This window comes from Cervus canadensis, chromosome 27, assembly GCF_019320065.1.
Source record: "Cervus canadensis isolate Bull #8, Minnesota chromosome 27, ASM1932006v1, whole genome shotgun sequence".
NCBI lineage: Eukaryota > Metazoa > Chordata > Mammalia > Artiodactyla > Cervidae > Cervus > Cervus canadensis.
Genome location: NC_057412.1, coordinates 3,399,852 through 3,422,611, shown reverse-complemented (window position 1 = coordinate 3,422,611; position 22,760 = coordinate 3,399,852). Strand labels below are relative to the sequence as shown.

At 45.0% G+C, this 22,760-nt stretch overlaps 1 protein-coding gene across 5 annotated transcripts in view; it reads right to left on the bottom strand.

Annotated features, from left to right (window-relative positions):
• Positions 1-22,760, bottom strand: part of TIAM1 (TIAM Rac1 associated GEF 1) — a 451,745-nt gene that overhangs the window by 199,892 nt on the left and 229,093 nt on the right. The window contains exon 1 of one of the 5 annotated variants that reach the window (XM_043448797.1): positions 5,443-5,464. The exons of the other annotated variants lie outside the window; for them this stretch is intronic. The gene's annotated coding sequence lies outside the window, so the exon portion shown is untranslated. Of the gene's footprint in view, positions 1-5,442; positions 5,465-22,760 lie in introns of those variants that run through there. 5 annotated transcript variants of the gene reach the window in all.

Genomic DNA, 22,760 nt, shown 5'->3' with positions numbered 1-22,760 from the left:
ATAAACCCCCCAGTATACACAGCTGCTTAAATCTGGGGTTGTACATGAAAGGGGTCAGCCTATCTCGATGAAAAGCTGCATTGGGTTAAAGAACTTTGGGGAGAGTCTTCTGGGTGTTCACAAAGCCACCAGCTCCAAAAAACCAAACATCTTGGAAATTTACCATCATGGAGGTTAAATTAATTCCACAGGCTTACAATCGAGACGTACTGGATTCCTGAAGACCCAGACTCATCAGCTACCTTTCAGAATTAGAAGTTAATCACTTCCACATGGAAACTCCAAGCGACTGCATTCTCTCCTTACAATTTCAGTTCAGTTCAGTTCAGCCGCTCAGCTGTGTCTGACATTTTGCGACCCCACGGACCGCAGCACGCCAGGCCTTCCTATCCATCACCAAACTCATGTCCATTGAGTCAGCGATACTATACAACCATCTCATCCTCTGTCGTCCCCTTCTCCTCCCACCTTCAGTCTTTCCTGCATCAGGGTCTTTTCCAATGAGGCAGTTCTTCACATCAGGTGGCCAAAGTATCGGAGTTTCAGCTTCAGCATCAGTCCTTCCCCTGAATATTCAGGACTTTAGGATGGACTGGTTGGATCTCCTTGCAGTCCAAGGGACTCTCAAGAGTCTTCTCCAACACCACAATTCAAAAGCATCAATTCTTCGGCACTCAGCTTTCTTTACAGACAATTTAGTTGACACCAAAGTGACAAAGCCAAAGAGAGTGATATCGTGAGCACAGCCAGCAACCTTAAAGCAAGGGCTACTCAACAGTGTGGGATGTGAGATGGAAGGAGAAAGATATCAACTGGAAGAAAACCTACTAAAGGCAGTATGGCCAACTGTTTCACTTCTGCAGCAAAGTGAGATCTGCATTTTTACACGCGGACATGTAGCTCGGTGACTGGCACAGCTCGATCCCTCTGACAAAGGGCAGCATTCCAGCCTTTCTTTAGAGCAAGAGTCAACGTGTCTTCACAAGTCAGCAACACCTGCATCGGCTTGGCAGACCTCTCAGCATGTGTAAATAATGAACCGCCATACGCTGAGGCTGGAACCAAGGAGGAAAACCTGGATGTTTGCACTGTTGGGAAATGTTTTCAGACACTGCTTTGTTGACACAGTAAGAGGAATAGCATCAAAAATTGCTCACTCTCGGGAATTAATATCCTCCAACACGAGAGAGGAGGTACTGAATTGAGTTGCCAGTTTTTTTAAATGGGGAAGGACCCCACCAAAAGAACCAACAATATTAGTAAGAAATATTTTCTCTGATTGTCTAACAACACCACTCAGTGAAAGCTTTAAACATCAAGATGACATCATTCCAAAAATGCCCACTAGGATTTCCTGGGGACTTGAGATAACGATTTTGGCCCAAACAGCCACCTTTGGCCCAAACAGCCACCGGAGGTGGTTGACCACGACCTTTGACCCAACTTGGTGAGTAATTTCTTAAAAGACTCATCCTCCCACACCTGGATCTATGCGCCTGTTTCAGAACAGGTCCATTTCCACTGCATTGGAATGTATCAGTATTTGAAGCGCAGTCCTTGACTGGGAAGGCAGGAGAGACCCTACTGTGGACCCAGCAGTCTAAAGATCTCTGTCTATCTCTTCGTGCAGAAAGAGAGGACTGAAAAGTGATTGAGAAGCTAGGTTCAAGGGCCAGGAAGACTATGGACTGATTCTCATAACATCACAGAATTTCAAGTTTCCATCTATGAATGAAGCTAAACCACCATCCCACCCCCAAGTGAGGGATGATGATTCAATGTAATAAACGCAGAAGCACATATTAGGCTTAGAACATAAAAAATTATCAATAAAAGTTATCATCACTAGCATCTACCACTCACCATGTAATGTCAGAGCCCTTGCAAATAGCAGGAAAACTGAGAAATTGCCAGGTGGTATGGGGGTAAATTGGAAAAGACCCTGATGCTGGGAGGGATTGGGGGCAGGAGGAGAAGGGGACAACAGAGGATGAGATGGCTGGATGGCATCACTGACTCAATGGGCAATGAGTTTGAGTAAATTCTGGGAGCTGGTGATGGACAGGGAGGCCTGGCATGCTGCGATTCATGGGGTCACAAAGAGTCAGACACGACTGAGCGACTGAACTGAACTGATAGGGGTAAATGGACAGGGGAGCCTGGTGGGCTGCCGTCTATGGGGTCGCATAGGGTCGGACACAACTGAAGTGACTTAGCACAGGGGTAAAGAATCTGCCTGCCAATGCAAAAGACACAAGAGACACGGATTCGATCCCTGGGTAGGAAGATTCCCCTGGAGGAAGAACTGGCAACCCACTCCAGTATTCTTGCCTGGGAAATCCCATGGACAGAAGAGCCTGGCAGGCTACAGTCCATGGGGTCACAAAGAGTCAAACACAACTGAGCATGATGCACACAGTGAGATTTCAGGGCTTCCAAGAAGACCCTCCTTGTTCACAAAATACATTTCCTACCCAGCTGAATAACAACAACAACAACAAAAATCTACAATTAGTTGTTGATTTTTAATTATTTCTCTGAAACACATACCTTTCAGAGAAGTAAGCTTATCAGTATAAAGTGTTCACTGAAGCCACAGATCAGAGGCCCCTTTTACAAACAACAAACCAAAGCCCAGAGGGGTCAACGTTGTTGCCCAAATTCCCGAAAGCAGCTGAGTGGCAATGCCAACGCAGGTCCATCTGACACTAGAGATGTCTTTTCCTATAGAATTCTGCCAGATACTAGTAACTGCATTCCTCCCGACAGCAGTTTTTATTGCTAGAGAGAGTGAAAGGAAGAAAGGAGAATGTGAAAACATTATGTAAATGGAAGGAATGAACAGGGCAGGGCATGGAAGAGAAAGCAGAGTCAGGAAGCATTTTAATGACGACAGGGCTGCCCTAGAAGAGACAGCTCAGCAATCTTCACAAACCCACATCACGCACAACCTTTAAATTATAGCAGCTACTCACCGACCCAGTGCCAAAAAGAGTATTTATATGCATAGAGTACGTCCTATATATTATTTTAAAAGACACCGCAAGGTTTAATTTAAATCTCCTCGCACTACTCTAAGAGTGGTAGAGAAGCAAGATTTTCATGCATGAATTATCTCTTCCAAGAATTTGAATACATTTATTTGCTTTGAGTATTGCTGATAATTCTGGAAATTCAATAAACTTCTTTAAGATTAACACAGTACCTACAAAAGTACTTCTGAGAGAGAAAAACACCAGGAAAATCACTTAGCTCTTCTTGTGATTTTTTTTTTTTTAAACTACATTTACTTTATAACAGACTCTGGCAATTGAGTTTTAATAGTATTCTGAGTTTTCGTGGAGACTCCATCTGGGTTCCAAAAAAATCAACATATGCAACATTTGTAAGTGAACAGAATGTTGATTCAAAATATAAAGAAAGAGGGATTGTTCTCTTAATGTCATTTATGATGAGAGGGGGCTAAATAATTTATATAAAAAAATGGAGTTAAATAGACTAGATTAAAAAAAAATGATTAGACAGATGCTTCTGAAACAAGAGTATTACCACACCCAGAGCACTCTTCTGCTTAGTAAATACAGCCTGAATGGACTGATTCTAAGAAAGTCTAAGGGAAGCATAAAACACAATTCCTTTACAGTATGCCAACAATTCAACAAGACTCTTGAGAGTCCCTTGGACTGCAAGGAGATCCAACCAGCCCATCCTAAAACAGGTCAGTCCTGGGTGTTCACTGGAAGAACTAATGTTGAAGCTGAAACTCCAATACTTTGGTCACCTGATGCGAAGAGCTGACTCATTTGAAAAGACCCTGATGCCAGGAAAGATTGAGGACAGGAGGAGAAGGGGACAACAGAGGATGAGATGGATGGACAGCATCACCGACTCAATGGACATGGGTTTGGGTAGACTCCAGCAGTTAGCAATAGACAGGGAGGCCTGGCATGCTGTGGCTCATGGGGTCACAAAGAATCGGACACGACTGAGCGACTGAAATGAACTGAACTGAACGATTTAAGTTATGCATTCTATCTATGTAAACTCATAATCTTCCCAACAATCCTAAAAGAAGGAAATTATCATTATCAGGATCATTTCACAAATGAGAATTACCAAGTTTAGGAATGTTATCTAAAAGTGGAGAAGTGGTGGCCTGGTGGGGATCACACTGATTTTTCACTTATCTGGAAAGGAGGAAAACTAAAGAAAAATCACGAGAGCCTTCAAGAGCCAGGTTTAAGCTTATTTTCACAACTGTGAGTAAGTGATGACTTAGGATAGGCTGTTAAGACATTAAAATGTTAGTGGAACCAGTGGACTCTTGGACTATTTTTTAATAAGGAAGAAAAAGGGCCAACAGTCAAAACAGACCATGAAAAGAAAGCATGCATTTCTTTAAATTGCTCCCACTGCCCTGAATATAAAGTCAAACAAGCAGAGCAGACATCAGTTTTCTCAAACGGGGACCCATATTTTTCATCTCAACTCAGTATATGGACATATAGCCTGGTTTCTTTTCCATTCCATTCCATTGATTTGATAATGCTGGCCCCGAACTACTAACGTTATTTCACAAATCCCAAAAGGGTCTCAACCCTCAGTTAAAAATCACTGTCCAGATGGAAGTTACAAGTTTCCACATGAAGTTATTTGTATATTTTTTAAACATTCATGCTCATAAAGGGCAGGCGTCATACAGTCTTGTTCACTTTAGCAATTTCACATAGGCCTTGGGACCTGACTCAATACAAAGGTGCTCAGCATAGGGTCCCTGGAGAACTTTCAAAGGTCTTTGAACCTTCTGGAATTAGAGACAAAACTGTGTGCATGGGCACATCTGCATTTGTATTAAAAGCAGTTCTATGGCTTTTTCCAGTGGTCATGCATGGATGTGAGAGTTGGACCATAAAGAAGGCTGAGTGCCGAAGAACTGATGCTTTCGAACTATGGTGCTGGAGAAGATTCGAGAGCCCCTTGGACTGCAAGGAGATCCAACCAGTCCATCCTAAAGGAGATCAGTCCTAAATATTCATTGGAAGGACTGATGCTGAAGCTGAAACTCCAATACTTTGACCACCTGATGCAAAGAACTGGCTCACTGGAAAAGACCCTGATGCTGGGAAAGATTGAAGGCAGGAGGAGAAGGGGACGACAGAGGATGAGATGGTTGAATGATATCACCAACTCAATGGACATGAGCTTGAGCAAACTCCTGGTGAGCCTGGTGAAGAACAGGGAAGCCTGATGTGCTGTAGTCCCTGGGGTCACAAAAAGTCAGACACAACTGAGCAACTGAACAACAATGGCTTTCTTACCAGCTTTTCAAATGAGTGGGACCCACAGAAGTTTGTATATGAATGCATTTATTCTGTGAAGATCACTAAACTTGTCAATAAAATCACATACAGTTTCTCCCATAAATAAATAAAATGTACGTACCAGCAGAGCAGATCATCTGCACCAAGATGGCCACGAAATGATGTCACAATAAACAGTAGCCACACAGCAGAATATATATTTCATTCATTTATTCCACAAACTGAGTGCCTACCAAGGAAGATTAACCATATTAAGATCCTGAGTTTTAGTTTAGGAGAGGGGGTGAAACTAGAAGGGCTCTGATCCCCCTGGTGGTATCCTAGAGCTGAGACACTAGGATTCTAAAAATCTACAAAATTAAAGACTGTCACCTACATACTGTGGGAGACACAAGTTCGATCCCTGGGTCGGAAAGATCCCCTGGAGTAAGAAATGGCAACCGACGCCAGTATTCTTGCCTGGAGAATCCCATGGACAGAGGAGTCTGGCATAGGGTCACAAAGAGTCAGCAACGACTGAGCGTGCACGAATACATGCACTTACCTACATTTCCTGTCCAACAGACAACCAACCTAATGTTAAGCTAGTTACTTTTAAAATCACTGGCTTTATCATTGCTCACTCCTAGTTTAAAAGCCGAAATACTTTTAGAAAAGGCTTGCACTGATTTAGACAACTCTGAAGTGTAGCCAAAGGGGTGTCCACATTTCACAAAGGGGAGTATTTTATGGGGAGTAAACATCTAAATGCCTATTAAATAGACACAAGCATGGCCTTCTATTCACCCTATGGTAGGGGCAGAATTCACCATCTTGCTGAAAATGAATCAAGACTCTGAGTGGCTCACTTTTATCAGATCAAAGGCGATAAAAGAAATGTGTTTTGAAACGACAACAGCATTCAGCTTGATAGAGCATGTGGGCCATGTCCCTGGAGAGGACCCATGTACAGTAAGCCACAGAAAATCCCCGGTTTTGCTGACCGCTTGGACTGCTCTGGCAGGGGCAGAGTCACTCACTTGGTTTGGGGGAATGAGCCCCGCAGGCCTAACCCAAGTCTGCCTCTGCCCTCTCTCTTGGGATCTTCCAGGCCCATGGAGAACCCAAGGTCTGACCCGCTCTGGACTATGTGGCAGGTAATTTTAGTAGAGAGGATGCCTACTGGTGTCAAGGGCTGGGTCTGCCTAGGTGGGCGAGTTGTGCCAACTTGATCAGACAACTGTACCACATATTCCTGTTCTCAAGCAGTTCTCAACCAGCAGGGAAACCAAAACATGTAACCACTAACCCAGTTTAAGAGAGGACTTCAGAGAGAAGGCATGTTTCTTTAGGTCAATGCCCAGTCATAGAACAAATGACAAGGCTGTAGAGTGGAGTTAAGCCAGAACTTGAGCTGTTAACAGCTCCTAGGTCTTTGCACAGAGCATATTTCATTCTATAATTCAAAGTGAATTTCCAGAACAACAAGTATTCAAGTGTGAGTATTCTGATGCACCCACTAAGGCTTTAAGTTCAGGATGAATTATCAATGGTTAATAGGTGGTCAAGAGACTCAACCTTGGAATATGCAATAAATATCCATGAACTCAAATGTTCTAAGCAGATTTTCTGTTCTCAACTGCGATTAGCAAGACCTATCAATTTCGTTGTGGAACATTCAAAAAAATTTAACACTTGGGAAATAAATCTTTGGGGCTCTGTGGCTGGAAAGAAAAAGATTCTGTAGATGAATGTTCTTGACATTATTTTATCATTATCTTGACAATGTTTTTAGACAGAAGAAATCTGACTCAGCGTGGATTCTCCCTCAAAATGTTTCCTTTGTGTCTTGATGTTACAAGATGGCCTCTGCAGCTGAACCAAACTTTCTGTGTCTCTAGGGCTTCAGTTTCAACTAACATGGCTTTGCATTATGTGGGTGGGATTTTTTTTTCTGGAGTTCTAATTTCTGCTCTTTTACATGCTAAATGCCCAGATGGCAACATAAGTAAATCCTCCTTAGGAAAGATTAATTGATACACAATAGTAACAATGCATATTCAAAGGTAGCTCAGCTGGTATACAAGTATGTGTTTGTATGAGTCCCGCTTTTCAAATTCTTGGGACACATACCTAGGAGGGGAATGGCTGAGTCATGATAATTTTATGCGTAACAATTTGAGGAAGCAGCAAACATTTTTCCACGGCAGGTGCACCATTTTGTATTCTCAAGAGCAATGTACAAGGTTCCAATTTTTTCACATGGTTCTGATTTCTCCATATACTCATCCTATTTTCCTTTTTTCTCTCCCCAGTTATAGCTACTCTAGTGGGTGGGCAGTGATCTCACTGTGGTTTCGATATACATTTCCCAAATGACTAATGATGCTGAGTATCTTTTCATGAGCTTATTGGTCACATGTAAGTCTTCTTCAGAGAAATGTCTCTTTGTCTTTTTTTATCATTCGGTTTTTTGTTGTTGTCATTGAGTTGTACAATTCAATGCTCAAAGCAAGGCTATTCACAACAGTCAAAGGGTGGGAATATAAATGTCCATTGGCAGATTAATGGACAAACTGTAGTATGTATATACGCTGAAATATTACTCAGCAAAAAAAAAAAAAAAAGAATTTCTGACGCATGCTACAACAGGAACAAACCTTTAAAACGTCATGCCAAGTAAAATATACCAGTCACAAAAGGACAAATATTTCACTTAAATGAATGACTAACTATCTGGAATAAGCAAATTTATAGAGACACAATGTAAAATAGAAGTTGGGGGGTGGGGGTATTATTGCTTAGTAAGTACAGAGTTTCTGTTTGGGATGATGAAAAAGCTTTGGGAAAAGATGATGGTAAAGGTGGCGCTTTCCCTGATAGCTCAGTTGGTAAAGAATCCGCCTGCAATGCAGGAGACCCCGGTTTGAATCCTGGGTAGGGAAGATCCGCTGGAGAAGGGATAGGCTACCACTCCAGTGTTCTTGGGCTTCCCTTGTGGCTCAGCTGGTAAAGAATCCGCCTGCAATGTGGGAGACCTGGGTTTGATTCCTGGGTTGGGAGGATCCCCTGGAGAAGGGAAAGGCTACCCACTCCAGTATCCTGGCCTGGAGAATCCCATGGACTGTACAGTTCATGGGGTCGGAAAGCGTCGGAGACAACTGAGCAACCTTCAGTTAAAGGTTATATAACATGGTAAATATACTTAACTTGGCTGAATTGTTCACTTTAAATAGTAACTCTTTTGTTATATCTATTTTACCACAGAAACACGCACACAAAAAAAAAATCAGCTCAATTTTGTTCATCTCATGTGTCCAAGCATAATTTGGGAAAAAAAAAGAAATAGTCTAGACATAAAAGAAGGGTGGTTTTAGCCGAGAATGGTGGAGCCAGGGGTTCCTGAGGCCTTTGGGAAGAGGAGACAGCATTCAGGTTAGGTGGTATCAAGCTCGTAACACTTACAGCTCTACCCTGATCCATGTGCTATGTTTGTGCAAATCCTTCAGCCTCTCAGAGCCTCCTTAGTTACACAATCAAAGGTGAGGGAGTGGTGGGAATTAACCTCAGATGGTTACTGTAGGATAGAGGAAGAGAGGCCACTAGTGGTGAGGGATCCACTTGCCGCTGCAGGAGATGCAAGAGACACGGGTTCCATCCCTGGGTCGGGAAGATCCCCTGGAGAAGGAAATGGCAACCCACTCCAGTATTCTTGCCTGGAGAATCCCATGGACAGAGGAGTCTGGAGGGCTACAGCCCCTGGGATCCCAAAGAGTCGGACAAGACTCAGCAACTAACACCCAGGAAACCATCTGCCTGAAGTGCCCAATGCAGGCACAGGCCTAGGGAACACTCAGTAAGGTTAGCAGGCCTGCACCCCCTTCCTGAGACCAGTCTTCCCCACGTGACTCGAGCCCAATCTAGACACTGCCCTCTCCACGTTATTCTCTGTGCTCTTCTGTGTCTTTTAAATATTTCATGACAGAATTTTAAAAGCAAGTAAAAATTGCTCCTTATATAACACAATGATGTAACCAAATTGACGGAATTAAGTGTAGGAAAACATTAACCCTCCCTGACATCCTTCAAAAAATCCACTCAGCAGAAGAGGAAAAAAGAAGTCTCAAAGGAAATACGCTACATGTTAATCGTGGGTACCTCTGAAAGCAGGTCAAGGGGTAGATTTTGATTGTTCCCTGTTTGACTGTCTATATATTACTATTTTTCTGTAATAAATGTGCAAGGAAAAGAGAACAAAAGCCTGGCTCAGAGTTCAACTTCTCTCAAGTCTTCCTTGCCCCTTCTTCCCCTCTGCCACCAGGGCCCATCACTTACGCTCTGTGTATCCCATCCACCTTACCGTGATACGGACTTCCCTGCTGGCTCCGTCAGTTAAAGAATCTGCCTACAGTGGAGGAGACCTGGGTTCAATCTATGGGTCGGGAAGATCCCCTGGAGAAGGAACTGGCTACCACTCCAGTATTCTTGCCTGGAGACAGAGGAGCCTGGCAAGCTACAGTCCATGGGGTCGTAAAGAGTCAGACACGACTAAGCAATTAACACATCATGATATGGAAGACGGTCCTAGCTCACATTTGCAGGAATTGTCCCAGGGCTGGGCCCTCCGCTGAATCCTGACATGTTAACCCATCGACTACTCACAATAACTGAACGAGGTGGGTACCATTATCCCCCATCTTTCAGGGGAAGAAACTGAAGCACCAAGATCACAGGAGTTTGCCCACAGTCACTCCAGGCATCTGTGACGAAGCTGGTTCCGCACCCAGACAGTATGGGTCCTAAACCCACACTCTTTGCCTCGACACTGCCCTCTCCTAGATGCATTCCTAGGGCCGTCACTGCCTTTCTCATCCACATGCAATGACTTTCCCGGCTCCTCTGCCACACAAACAGGAGCTACGGCCGATGAATATCCATGCCCTACTCGGTTCTACTATTGAACCATCGGCTGAGCTAGTCGATGTTCAATGCCACATCCTAAACCAAATGAAATTCCTAAGTTTCTTACAAATAACACATATGCCACTACTCCTATTTCCATGAGGGTGGTGAGCAGTCACAGATAATAAGAGCAAAGGGTGACTCATCTGTCCCCCCAAATGATCCCCTCAGCCAGGAAGCAGTTAGCCAAATTTCTCTTCAGGAAACTCGGGTTTCCCAGTAAAGTTCACGTTAGATTACGAGGTGCACTTCTGACCCTCACAGCCAAAAGTAAGAAACATGAGACTAGTCGTAGAGAAGACATGAAAGGTAGTGCTACAGACGCATCACGAGAGGAGACGCAAAACAGGGACCCCACAGAAATTGCACCCCTCATGACATCCACCCACTGCAGTTAATGAAGCTCCACGGGCAGGAAACCAAGGGAACTGGCTTAGAAATGGTTAAATCCGACACAGGTTTAGTAGGAGAGAAAAACAGAAATCTTTTTAAAACCCCAACATTACTCATTTGGTTCCAGCCTAGGAACAGAGAAATGATGACAACGATAAAATTGATAATTTGGAGGGACCAACCATAACTCTGGGCTTCCCTTGTAGCTCAGTCGGTAAAGAATCTGCCTGCAGTGCAGGAGACCCGGGTTCGATCCCCGGGTTGGGAAGATCCCCTGGAGACGGAAATGGCAAACCATTCAAGTATTCTTGCCTAGAGAATCCCAGAGACAGAGGAGCCTGGCAGCCTGCAGTCCATGGGGGTTGCAAGAGTCGGACACAACTTAGTGACTAAACCGCCACCACCAACCTAACTCAGACGGTAAAGAATCTGCCTGCAGTGAGGGAGACCACGGGTTCGATCATGGGTCAGGAAGATCCCCTGAAGGAGGGATGCATTCTTGCCTGGAGAATTCCATGGACACAGGAGCGTGGCGGGCTACAGTCCATGGGGTTGCAGAAGAGTCGGACACGACTGAATTGAGTAGGCACAACTATAACTCAGGGGTTTCCCAGGGGCGCTGACGGTAAAGAATCCGCCTGCCAATGCAGGAGACACAGGAGATGTGGATTTGATCGCTGGGAAGATCCCCCGGAGGAGGAAATGGCAACCCACTCCAGTATTCCTGCCTGGGAAATCCCGTAGACAGAGGAGCCTGGTGGGCTCTGCAGTCCATAGGGGGCAAAGAGTTGGACATGGCTGAGCGTCTGAGCACAACCGTAACTCAGACACTGGAGAAATGTGGTGGTTTAGTCGCTAAGTTGTGTCCAACTCCTGTGATCCCAGGGACTGTAGCCTGCTAAGCTCCTCTGTCCAAGGGATTGTCCAGGCGACAGTACTGGAGTGGGCTGCCATTTCCCCCTCCAGGGAAATCTTCCCGAACCAGGAATTGAACCCAAGTTTCCTGCACTGCAGGCAGATTCTTTACCAACTGAGCTATGAGGGAAGCCTACTACTCCTCTTAACAGTTCTAGAAGGAAAGTACTTACCCCCAATGAAATGAAACACTCCAAAGCACAGAGATTTTAAGTGACTTATCCAAGGTCACAAGCTAGCAAATGGTAGAACTATGATTTTTATTCTCAGTGTAGCCTTTTTTTCTCTCTTTCAGATAGCTACCTCAGAATTCTAGGATTCCACCTACAGGGCCCTTGACATAGCCATGAGCAAAGAGATTAATGACCCAACTTGAAAGTGTGACGTTTAGACTGAAGGCGAAGATTTTTGCTTATTTTGGCTTCTAAACAATCAAGTGGATTTTTAAGTCATGTCTCTGCTGAAATTACGTATGCATTTAAAAAACATTCCAGTAACGTGGACACCAACTAGGGCCCCCACAGCACAAGGAAATCCCAAAACCCCGTATTAAGAATGGATGATCTTTCCGTTACTGTTCCGCCAAAGTAATCAAAGACTACACCAAGACTACAGCAACTAAAGGAAAGAACACAGGCCTTTCCGACAGTTCAAAAGGATTCAAAGACAATCATGGAAACACGTGTTCTTTAAAGTGCTTTTGGGATTTACTCCAAAGGACCTTCATCTACAATAACACAAACGTTTATCTCTTACCTATGGAAATATGGATCTTTCTACCTTTTTGGTCATAAAAATGGAAAGAAACCAGGAATCAGCAGGTTGGAGGTATCACATGGAGGGGACATTCAAAGAACCCACACTTCTCAATATTTTTCCATTATATTGTTTATTTCCACATGCAATTCTAAATAAGGCAAGAATACCGGAATGGGTAGCCATTCCCTTTTTCAGGGGATCGTCCCTGACCCAGGGATTGAACCCAGGTTTCCTACATTACAGGCAGATTCTTTACCACTTGAGCCATCAGGGAAGCCAAATAAGGCAAAATTACATTACAAAATCAATAACATATACTTTATAGTTGCATTTTGGAGAAGGAAATGGCAACCCACTCCAGTATTCTTGCCTGGAGAATCCCAGGGACTGAGGAGTCTGGTGGGCTGCCATCTATGGGGTCGCACAGAGTCAGACACGACTGAAGCGACTTAGCAGCAGCAGCAGCAGCATATTGACATTTGGGAATCTTTAAAAATAGAGCTAAAGTTTCTTTTTAAAATAAAAAGGACCAATATATCCAGACAAAACTCTAACCCAAAAAGACACATGTGCGCCTGTGCTCACAGCAGCACATACATAAAAGCCAAGATACAGAAACAACCTAAAAGGCCACAGACAGACGGATGCACTAAAAGAGATGTGTGCAAATACACAACGGAGTGCCGCTCGGCCGCAGAGAACAAAACAGCGCCACGCGCAGCAGCGCGGACGCCGCTAGGGACTGTCACATCGAGTGGGATAACTCAGAGAGACAAATGCCACACAATCATCACTTACACACGGAATCTAAACACGACACAAGTGGACCGATCCACAAAACGGACACAGAATCACAGAGAACAGACTGGTGGTTGCCAAGGGGAGGAGGCTGAAGTCAGCAGATGTAAGCTTTTATACAGAGAGTGGGTAAGCAACAAGGTCCTACTGCATAGCACGGAGAACGGTATCCAGTATTCTGTGAAAACCCATCATGGAAAGAACACACACACACACATATGACAGCAGAAATGAATACAACATTGTTAACTAATTATACTTCCATTTTTTTTAATCGAAAAAATAAAGATAAAAATAAAACAACGCCCATCTCTGTGCATCTGACGGTGCTGTCAAGGCTTGCCTTTTCCACCTGCCATGCAGCGTCCCCTCGTGGAATGACCCCCTCTCTGGCCGTGCCCATGAACACCCTGATCTTGGCAAGAGCCAGATCTTTGCTAACCTCCCGCAGGTTAGCAGCTAAACTCCCCACCCATCGATGACATGACCGTAACAGTCTCCCATTTGTTTTTTTGTTGTTGTTGTGTTCCATCATTTAAACCAATGTCCTCATTTATCAGGAATGAACTGAAGCAGCTTTTTTTCTGGAGAAAGACATGGCTCTCTACTGCCTTTCTGCTGACCCAATTCACTTGGGAAACTTTCCGGAGGAAGAAGGCAAAGGTGAGGGGGAATGTCCCAGGCTCCTAAATGAGAATTGCCCATTACCCAGCTGGAAGGCAGCTGACACTGAAAAAGGAAGTGAAGTGAAGTGAAAGTCGCTCAGTCGTATCTCTTTGCGACCCCATGGACTATACATTTCATGGAATTCCCCAGGCCAGAATCCCAGAGTGGGTAGCCTTTCCCTTCTCCAGCGGATCTTCCCAACCCAGAGATCGAACCCAGGTCTCCCGCACTGCAGGCGGATTCTTTACCAGCTGAGCCATAAGGGAAGCCCAAGAATACTGGAGTCAGTAGCCTATCCCTTCTCCAGCAGATCTTCCCAACCCAGGAATTGAACCAGGGTCTCCTGCATTGCAAGCGGATTCTTTACCAACTGAGCTATCAGGGCACTGATAAAGAAACTCACTATCTATTAGAATACCAAACCAAAAAGATGCAAAGAAAAGCAGACAACCTTATCAGTCAACTCTACCATGCTTCAGTCCACACTATGAGATTCCATACAATCCATAATAGGCCATAAGGACACATGAACTAGGATAAAAGTCCTCTGAAATGATAGTACTGAAAAGCTAGGGCAAGTTCCCCACAGCCCCCAGCCTGGAGAAGTGCATGACAATACACTGCCCACCAGGTAATACTTGCCAAGGATTTAAGATACTAGAGGAAAGGTATTCATGAAATGCAAAATGACTGTGATTGTTTGGGGTCCAGAGGCTGTCCCTCTAAGTTCTCTGCAGAGGTGACTAAAGCCACACCCTCCGCCCCTTCCCCACCTTCCAGTGATGGGAGGTTTAACTAAGGTGCGCTTGGGGTTTTAAGGTCCCTAAATGAAAAAGGGACCAGATGTGAAAGTTACTATCATTCTGTTCAAAGTACATGAGTAAACTAACTGTGGACAAGTTCACCACATGCCACTTGAAATGTACTAACAAGGGCCCAATATAAAAAGATTTAGGGTGGGATTTTTGAAAGAGATCCTCCAATGTTCTGGGCCATGAAGAGGAAGGTAACACACAGGACAAGTGGTTCACCTTTTTAAGACCCAAAACATGATCAGACGGAACCAAAAAGGGGTGTGTGAACTGGAAAGGCGAGTCGAACCTGATTACAGGCAAGAAAGGGGCTCTCAGAGCAAACAAGAGCTAAAGTAGGGAGAAGGAGTTTTCTGTTTTGAAGGTAAATGAAACATCAGACTGCAGAGAACCCTAAATGATCCTCAAACATTTCTCGGGCACTCTGGAACTCATCATGGAACTCATCAGCTAACTAGCCTGGCACAATGAAAATCCTTCTTCTCATCGACTATAAAGAAAGATATCTGCACCTAGAGAAGCAGAAAAAAACTTATTAATAGAGACCTCACAGCACCGGTGGGATCGGGGACTGTGTGGGCCATCACAAAGTCTCGTCACTGTTCAGACTTCAGGATTATTGGCCACAAGGGTGAAGAGAAGGCTCCTGACTCACCCTCAACACTGCAGGCAGAAGGAGCCTTTTAAAACCTCCGTCAGGGACAACCACTGGGGGTCTGGTGGTTATGACTCCCAACTCCCAATGCAGGAAGCCTAGGCTTGGTCCCTGGTCAGGGAACTAGATCCCACATGCCTTAACTGAGAGCCTGCTTGCCTGAGACTCCCTGCTTGCTCTCTCCAGCCAGGCCCCAGGGGCCTGGGCCCTCTACCTGGATCACTCCCCACCCGTTAATAAAAGATCTCACTCTCACCCCCTCAACACCTTTGCTCCAAAGTTATCCGTGCACAGAATTCCCTGGCTGCCCCGTGGTTAGGAGTTTGCACAACTGCTGTGGGAGACACAGGTTCAATCCCTGGTCCAGGAACTAAGACCTCTCATGGCATGTGACACAGCCAAATTAAAACAGAACAAAGTCACCCATGCAGTAGGTTGGTGGTATTTAGTTGCTAAGTCGTATCTGACTCTTTTGTGACCCCATGGACTGCAGCCAGCCAGGCTCCTCTTTCCATGGGATTTCCCAGGCAAGAATACTGGAGTGGATTGCCATTTCCTTCTCCAGGTGATTTTCCAGAACCAGGGATGCAACCCATGTCTCCTGCTTGGCAGGCAGATTCTTTGCCACTGAGCCACGTGAAATGTACACTGTCATGTAATTACCATTAAAATGATCATTCCGAACAGCTTCACTGCCCTTAAAATCCTATGCTTTACCGATCCGTCAATGCCTCCCTTCCCCAAGCTCCTAGCAACCAACAGTCCTTTTACTGTCTCCACGGTTTTGCCTTTCTCAGTAAGCTATACAGTTGGACTCATACAGTATGGAACTTGTTTAGATTAGCTTCTTTCACTCGGTAAGCTTCCTCCATGTCCTTCATGGCTTGAAAGATAGTTTTTAGCCCTGAATAATATCCCATTGTCTAGATATTCCACGGTTTATTTACCCATTCACCTACTTGGTGAATTTATTTACCCATTCACCATCTTGGTGGCTTCCAAGTTTTGGCAATTGTGAATAAAGCTGCCACAGACATCCACGCGCAGAGATTTTCTGTGGATGCTTGTACGGTTTTAATAGCATCTTACGAGGAGAGAAATGTAAAGTACAACCTTCATGAGCTGAAGACAAAATAGGCTTCACACTCTCTAAGGAAGTCCCTCTTTCTAAGAATATTTCTGAGAAGTTAAATTTGTCAAAGAAGGCTGGTTTTAGTTTTATACACACATGAATCCAATTCCAACACTATGGTTTTTTCATGCACTTCAAATGGATCATAAACTCTGAAACATCATACAGGTTTTAAATATTTTCTCTTGTTCCTATTAATAACGCTTCTCTGTGGGATTTTGTCATCAATTCCATTACACTTAGCCCATTTCCCGCAACTGGTAGCACCAGCCCCTGAGTTCTGTTGGGGCATCTACCATACCCGCCACACCCATCCATGCCTGAATCCCATGAGCCTGTCACTAAGACACATAGCAGGTGCTGAGAAGAACTGTTGACTGGAAAATGCATTTTGAACATTCAACCAAGCATTCAACCAAGATTGTGACAAATTTCAAGACAAAGACTCATAAAAGTCCCTTGGGACTTCCCTGGCAGTCCGGTGGTTAAGACTCCACGCTTCCAACGTAGGGAACACGAGTTCAATCCCTGATTGGGGAACCAGGATCCCACACACTGAGTGGCGTGGCCAAAATGTGGAAGAGAAGAAAAGACTCATGAAAGTCCCTGGACCACAGATGCAGAAAGAAATTACAAGAGCATTCACTCAATCAACCATGTCCAAATCTACGCACGGACTATCAAACAAAAACTAGAGAAAGGAGACATCTCAAGTCAGAGAGATCCATCTCTTTAGAAAAGGGGAGCTCACCACCTCCGAACAGACTGCACACAGGCTCATGGCCCCTCAGGGCTCAAAGGCCCACCAGTCACAGCACGTGGAAGGGGAAACATGAGAAAAGATGATATCCAAGTGCCCAAACGTGTTTTAAGACATGAAACACTAGAAGAAACCATTTTTAAAGTCAAAATTCATTCTCAGCAATTTCTAAAATCAAAACGCCTCCCTAGTATGGAAAACCCCACACAACCATACTACTCAGGACTGAAATCCTGGACTGCGTCACACCAGGTAAAAGCTCAAACTGAAGGGCTTCCCTGGTCGTCCAGTGGCTAAGAGTCCATGGTCCCAATGCAACAGGCCAAGATTCAATCCCTGGGGGTCAGGGAACTAGATCCCACAGGCCACAACTAAGACTTGGCACTGCCAAATAAATAAATATTTTAAAATTTATTTAAATAAATTTAACTTAATTTAAAATTTTAAAAAATTCAAATGCAACTACAAGGCATTTCAGAAGGCCCTCCATCTTACATTTGTAAATGCAGACGTTTACAAAATGTCTACTCAAGGCTGACATTTTGCAGACGAATTTCCCACATCCTGCATTTACCACATTCAAAAGTATTCTTGGTCCTTCACACCCACTACCACGTATGACTTAAAAAGAGAACCAGAGAGGAGGCCAGGTGGATAAACAGGCAGGGGTCACCTGAACCAAGGTGAAGAATTTCAGTCTGATTTCAATCTACAGCAGTAGAGGAAGCTGGCAGTTTGAGTTTAAATGCCAACTTGAGGTGTTCTTGAAAAGACAGAAATATTTAACATTCAGATATGCTTTTTCTGCTTTCTTTTAAACCATAAAGTCCCAATGAAAAAATAATCCATGTACAATGTATCCAATTACTTGGAAAAAGGAGGCAAGCTCTCCCATGTTCCCTTGATCTAGCAACAAAATGGTGGGTTTTCCCATTTAATTTCTCCACTGCTGAAAATTATTTCCAGATCCAATCTCTTCTTTAGTTCCCATTTTCATTCTATATGAAACCCCCTGCTCCTGGAGAGAAAAGAAAGAAAAGAAAACACAACCAGAAGATAACACAATATTTTAAACACCAAAATCGTAAAATCCAGCTGTAGAATCTGAGTCTAAAAAAAAATGTCTAAATAAATAATGCAGTAATATGAAGCTAAAAGTTGAACCTTGATACATAACACCTCTATTATAGGTCTGTATAGTCAAAGCTATGGTTTTTCCAGTAGTCATGCACGGATATGAGAGTTGGACCATAAAGAAGGCTGAGTGCCGAAGAACTGATGCTATTCAACTGTGGTGTTGAAGAAGACTCTTGAGAGTCCCTTGGACTGCAAGGAGATCCAACCAGTCAATCCTAAAGGAAATCAACCCTGAATATTCTTTGGAAGGACTGATGCTGAAGCTCCAATACTTTGGCCACATGATGCAAAGAGCCGACTCATTAGGAAAGACCCTGATGCTGGGAAGGATTGAGGCCAGGAGAAGAGGACTTTTTAACAGAGGATGAGATGGTTGGATCGCATCACCAACTCTATGGATATGAGTTTGAGCAAGCTCTGGGAGATGGTGAAGGACAGGGAAGCCTGGTATGCTGCAGTCCATGGGGTCGCAAAGAGTTGGAGCCGACTGAGCAGTTGAACAACAATGTAGACAGAAACTTCTGTACATCACAAGGACCCCCAAGGATATAATGTGATGCCCCAAGCAACTGGCTCGCCTAATGTCCAAGAGATAGGGAGCGCTTAGGTAAAGAAGATTTGGGTCTCTTCACTTCTAGCCCAGTGTTCTTTTCATATTTTACTGAATAAACACTAGCAAATAATAATGATAATCATTTTGCTTAAATACAAATGATTGAGCTTATTTACCTCTCTCACCTAATTTTTTTAAAAAATTAAAATGACCATTCATTTTTAAGGGCCCAAAGAGAAAACTTGCTAGACCCTAGCAGGAGATCATCTTTAGCAATGTCAACACTGACACTGGAACTATCCAGAGAAAACCTTCGAACCATGACCAAGGAACTGAGTAATGAAACTCCCACATTCACATTCACGCTATTTACACGATAATTAGCGTCACCCTCCAAAGGACCTAAAACATCAGTAGGGTAGATCTGCTCATGACTAAATGGACACAAAACTAGATTCCTCTAAATACTGAAAAGAGTGGAGCAGAAACTAAATGACCATGTTGACTTCTGGCCACTGACTCTTAGAAAGAAACACTGAAGACGTACTGACTGTCCAGAAACACAGGAAAATCAGAATTGGGAAGAAGCACAGAGGCTCGGGAAGGTGGGCATGCAGGCTGCCCGCGCGTCCACCTGGACTTGCTGGGCATAGCTGGGTCCCTTTCTGTCTCTCTGTCTCATTTTCCTCACCTGTAAAGCTGGGCTTCCCTAGTAGCTCAGATAGTAAAGAATCTGCCTGCAATGCAGGAGGACCCGGGTTCAGTCCCTGGGTCAGGCAGATCCCCTGAAGAAGGAAATGGCAACCCACTCCAGTATTCTTGCCTGGAGAATTCCACGGACAGAGGAGCCTGGCGGGCTACAGTCTGTGAGGTCACAAAAGATTCGAACACGACTGAACAACTAACACACACACAAAATCCAGATGATTATAGTTCCCTGGGTTATTGGGCAGATTAAATGCAATAGTCCATGCTAAGCATTTAAAACAGAGCCAGACACGTGACGTTGCTGGTGGTCCACAAGTTATGACTCCACACTCCCAGGGCATGGGCACTGGTTTCATCCCTGGGTGGGGAATTAAGATCCGGATGCAACGTGGCATGGCCAAAAATAAAACTGTGCCAGGTAGAGAATAAATACTTAATGTGCATGTGGGCCAAGTCACTTCAGTTGAGCCCACCTCCTTGTGACCCTATGGACTGCAGCCCACCAGGCTCCTCTGTCCATGGGATGCGTGGGTGGCCATTTCCTTCTCCAAGAGATCCTCCCAACCCAGGGATCAAACCCAGGTCTCCTGCATTACAAACAGATTCTTTTACCCTCTGAGCCAACAGGGAAGTTGGGAATTGTATAAATGCATTAGAAAAATAAATAACCACAGTTATAACCTAGAGGCTGGAATAGGAAAAGCTTTCAATCAACCCTTGTGGCTTTTGCCTTTTCCACTCGGATTGAACTCCATGTTTGGTTTTCATGCAGGCAACTGTAATTACCTCCAGTCTTCCTTCTAAAACTAAAACCACGAAGATCTGTCAACCCTTGATTTTTCTTCCAGGCGTGATTCTGCGGCCTCATGCCCTCCCTGTCTGGGGGGATCTTTGTTACCACACTTCCCATTTCCATCAAAGCCTTCAGTCCTCATCACACCGATTGATGCTGTTTGACCAGCAAAGAGTCCCACAGATAACAGGGCCCCGACTGCTCCATCTGGACTCCCCTGGGATTTCAGAGACTTTCACCTGCACCTCCAGCAAAAGATAACCCAGGTCTCTGGAATGAACTTTGTTTCTAGCTCTGAAAGTAATTAGCTGCAATCCTCTCTCTCTTGTCAGCACCCCATTCCCACCTCACTCCATTCCCATTCTCACAATAAAACGGAACTCCACTGAGCATCAATTAGGAGCAGAGGGGAAATCCTGTGCTTCACTGGTTTCTTCCCAAATTAAACACACAGGTAAACCTGCCTCGGCTGTGGGCCAGCCTGCACGTGGATCAGGCACCCAGCGCTTCCGGAGTTCAGCTTTTATTTACCCACTGTGAAGTGGGTACTTCCCAGCCCGCCTCTCCTCCCATGGAGACTAGTGGCAACCAACCAGACCCCCTACCAAGGCAACCAAATGTGACATCAAAGGCGCCCCCGGAGTGGCCATCTGCCCCTGCCACGCCAATGTTTCTGCAATGTGGGCAGCAGAGGGACAGGACGACCACAGAGCCCAGGGCGTCCGGCTCCAACAAACCCATGGCAGGACACCCCAGGCCATGTGAGCTCCCCAACAGGACAGTGGGGAGAAGGCCCTCCGTCTGGCTGCAGAGGCTTGTTCTTCCTAAAAAGATGGCTGCAACTACCTTCTTAATGGTTGCCTTTTTTTTTTTAATTGGCAGATAATTGCTTTACAATACTGTGCTGGTTTCTGCCACACAGCAACATGAATCAGTATGCAATGTTTGACTTTCTTTCCTGATGGTATGCAAGAAATGAGCTGGATATGTCTCACCTGTGGGCAGGCAGCTAAAAATAAAATCGGCTCCCTAATTTTGCAGTAATTTTGTGATATTTTTCAAATATTACGCATCCTGCCAAAAAGTTCCACTTCAGTATGGTATCTCACACCGTGCTGTCGTTACCAGACTCATGAACGGTGAGGTGCTAAGGGGAATTGGCTAAGGCAGAAATGAAGAGATCAGACACGAACCCGGGAGTTTCAGAATTCTAGAATCCTCATCTAAACGCCTCTGCTTTTATCGAGAATGGCAGGTCAAGATGCACGGAAGCGGCCATGGATGTAAAAGCCAGATAAAGCACAGTTCAAGTCCAGGGTCACCATGCCAGGGTGAGTTTGGTGAAGTCACGTGGGTGCCATCAGCAGGACTTGGTCAGGATGCCACTTCCGAGGAGGTGCTGAGGTTTGATCACAGTCTGTGTTGAGAGCAACGAGCAGAAAGCAAGGCACACAGCACGTGGTCAATGTATGTGGACCCTTCTCTGCAGCATCTTCAGTTCCAGCCCCGCCCTCTCTCCGGGACCTTGAGGTGAGACACACCCAGGAGGCAAAGCATGTCTGAGTCTCTTTGCCAAAGAGGAGGGGTCACCGTGAACAGTGGGGCTGACCACCAGCTCGAACTCAGCACACAGACTCTGCTGAAGCACGTCATTATTATCTTTCAAATGTGCGCTTTCACCTACCATTTTCATGAAGTCTGTCAAACCACATCCCAAGAATTGGAAGAGAGACCGCATTATTCATCACATAAATCTGCTTCCATTCCCCCAGGGGGGGAAGACGGCTAACCACCGTGCTTGAAGCCAAGAGATGATCCATCCACCCTGTGATTCAGCTTCAACAGCTGCAGCGAGAAAATGCAACACTAACTCACCCAAAAGCGGGCTGACGAGTTTTAGATCTGCCCCTCACTCATCTTATTTTTTTCAAGTCTGATCATTGACCTCGACTTCCCTTCATTCATAGAACCGGGAAACAACCGTGGCATCTCTCTGACAGCATGGGCCAGGTTACAATGCATCCCGAAAGAATCAGATCACCAAACGCTTACTCTGTGCTTCCAGGCACCATCGCAACACTCAGGGATTTACAGTTGAGTTGGGAGGAAAAAAAGATTAAAGAGGCAACATCTGACTAGTAATATGGGGCTCTGAAGGGGGGAAAATGACTCGGGGCTGGAAGAGACCGGAAAGGCAGCAAGGAGGAGGTGGGCTGACACTGATTCCAAAAGACAGCTGGGGGGAAGGTCACTGGAGGGGGAGACGGAACAGACACGTGCCCGGAGGCAGGACTCGGTAAGGCTGCTCAGAGGTCAGCTGGGCCGATTAGCCACTCATCAAACAAGGATTTACACAACAGTCTGTGGCAGTCTGGAGAAGGCAATGGCACCCCACTCCAGTACTCTTGCCTGGAAAA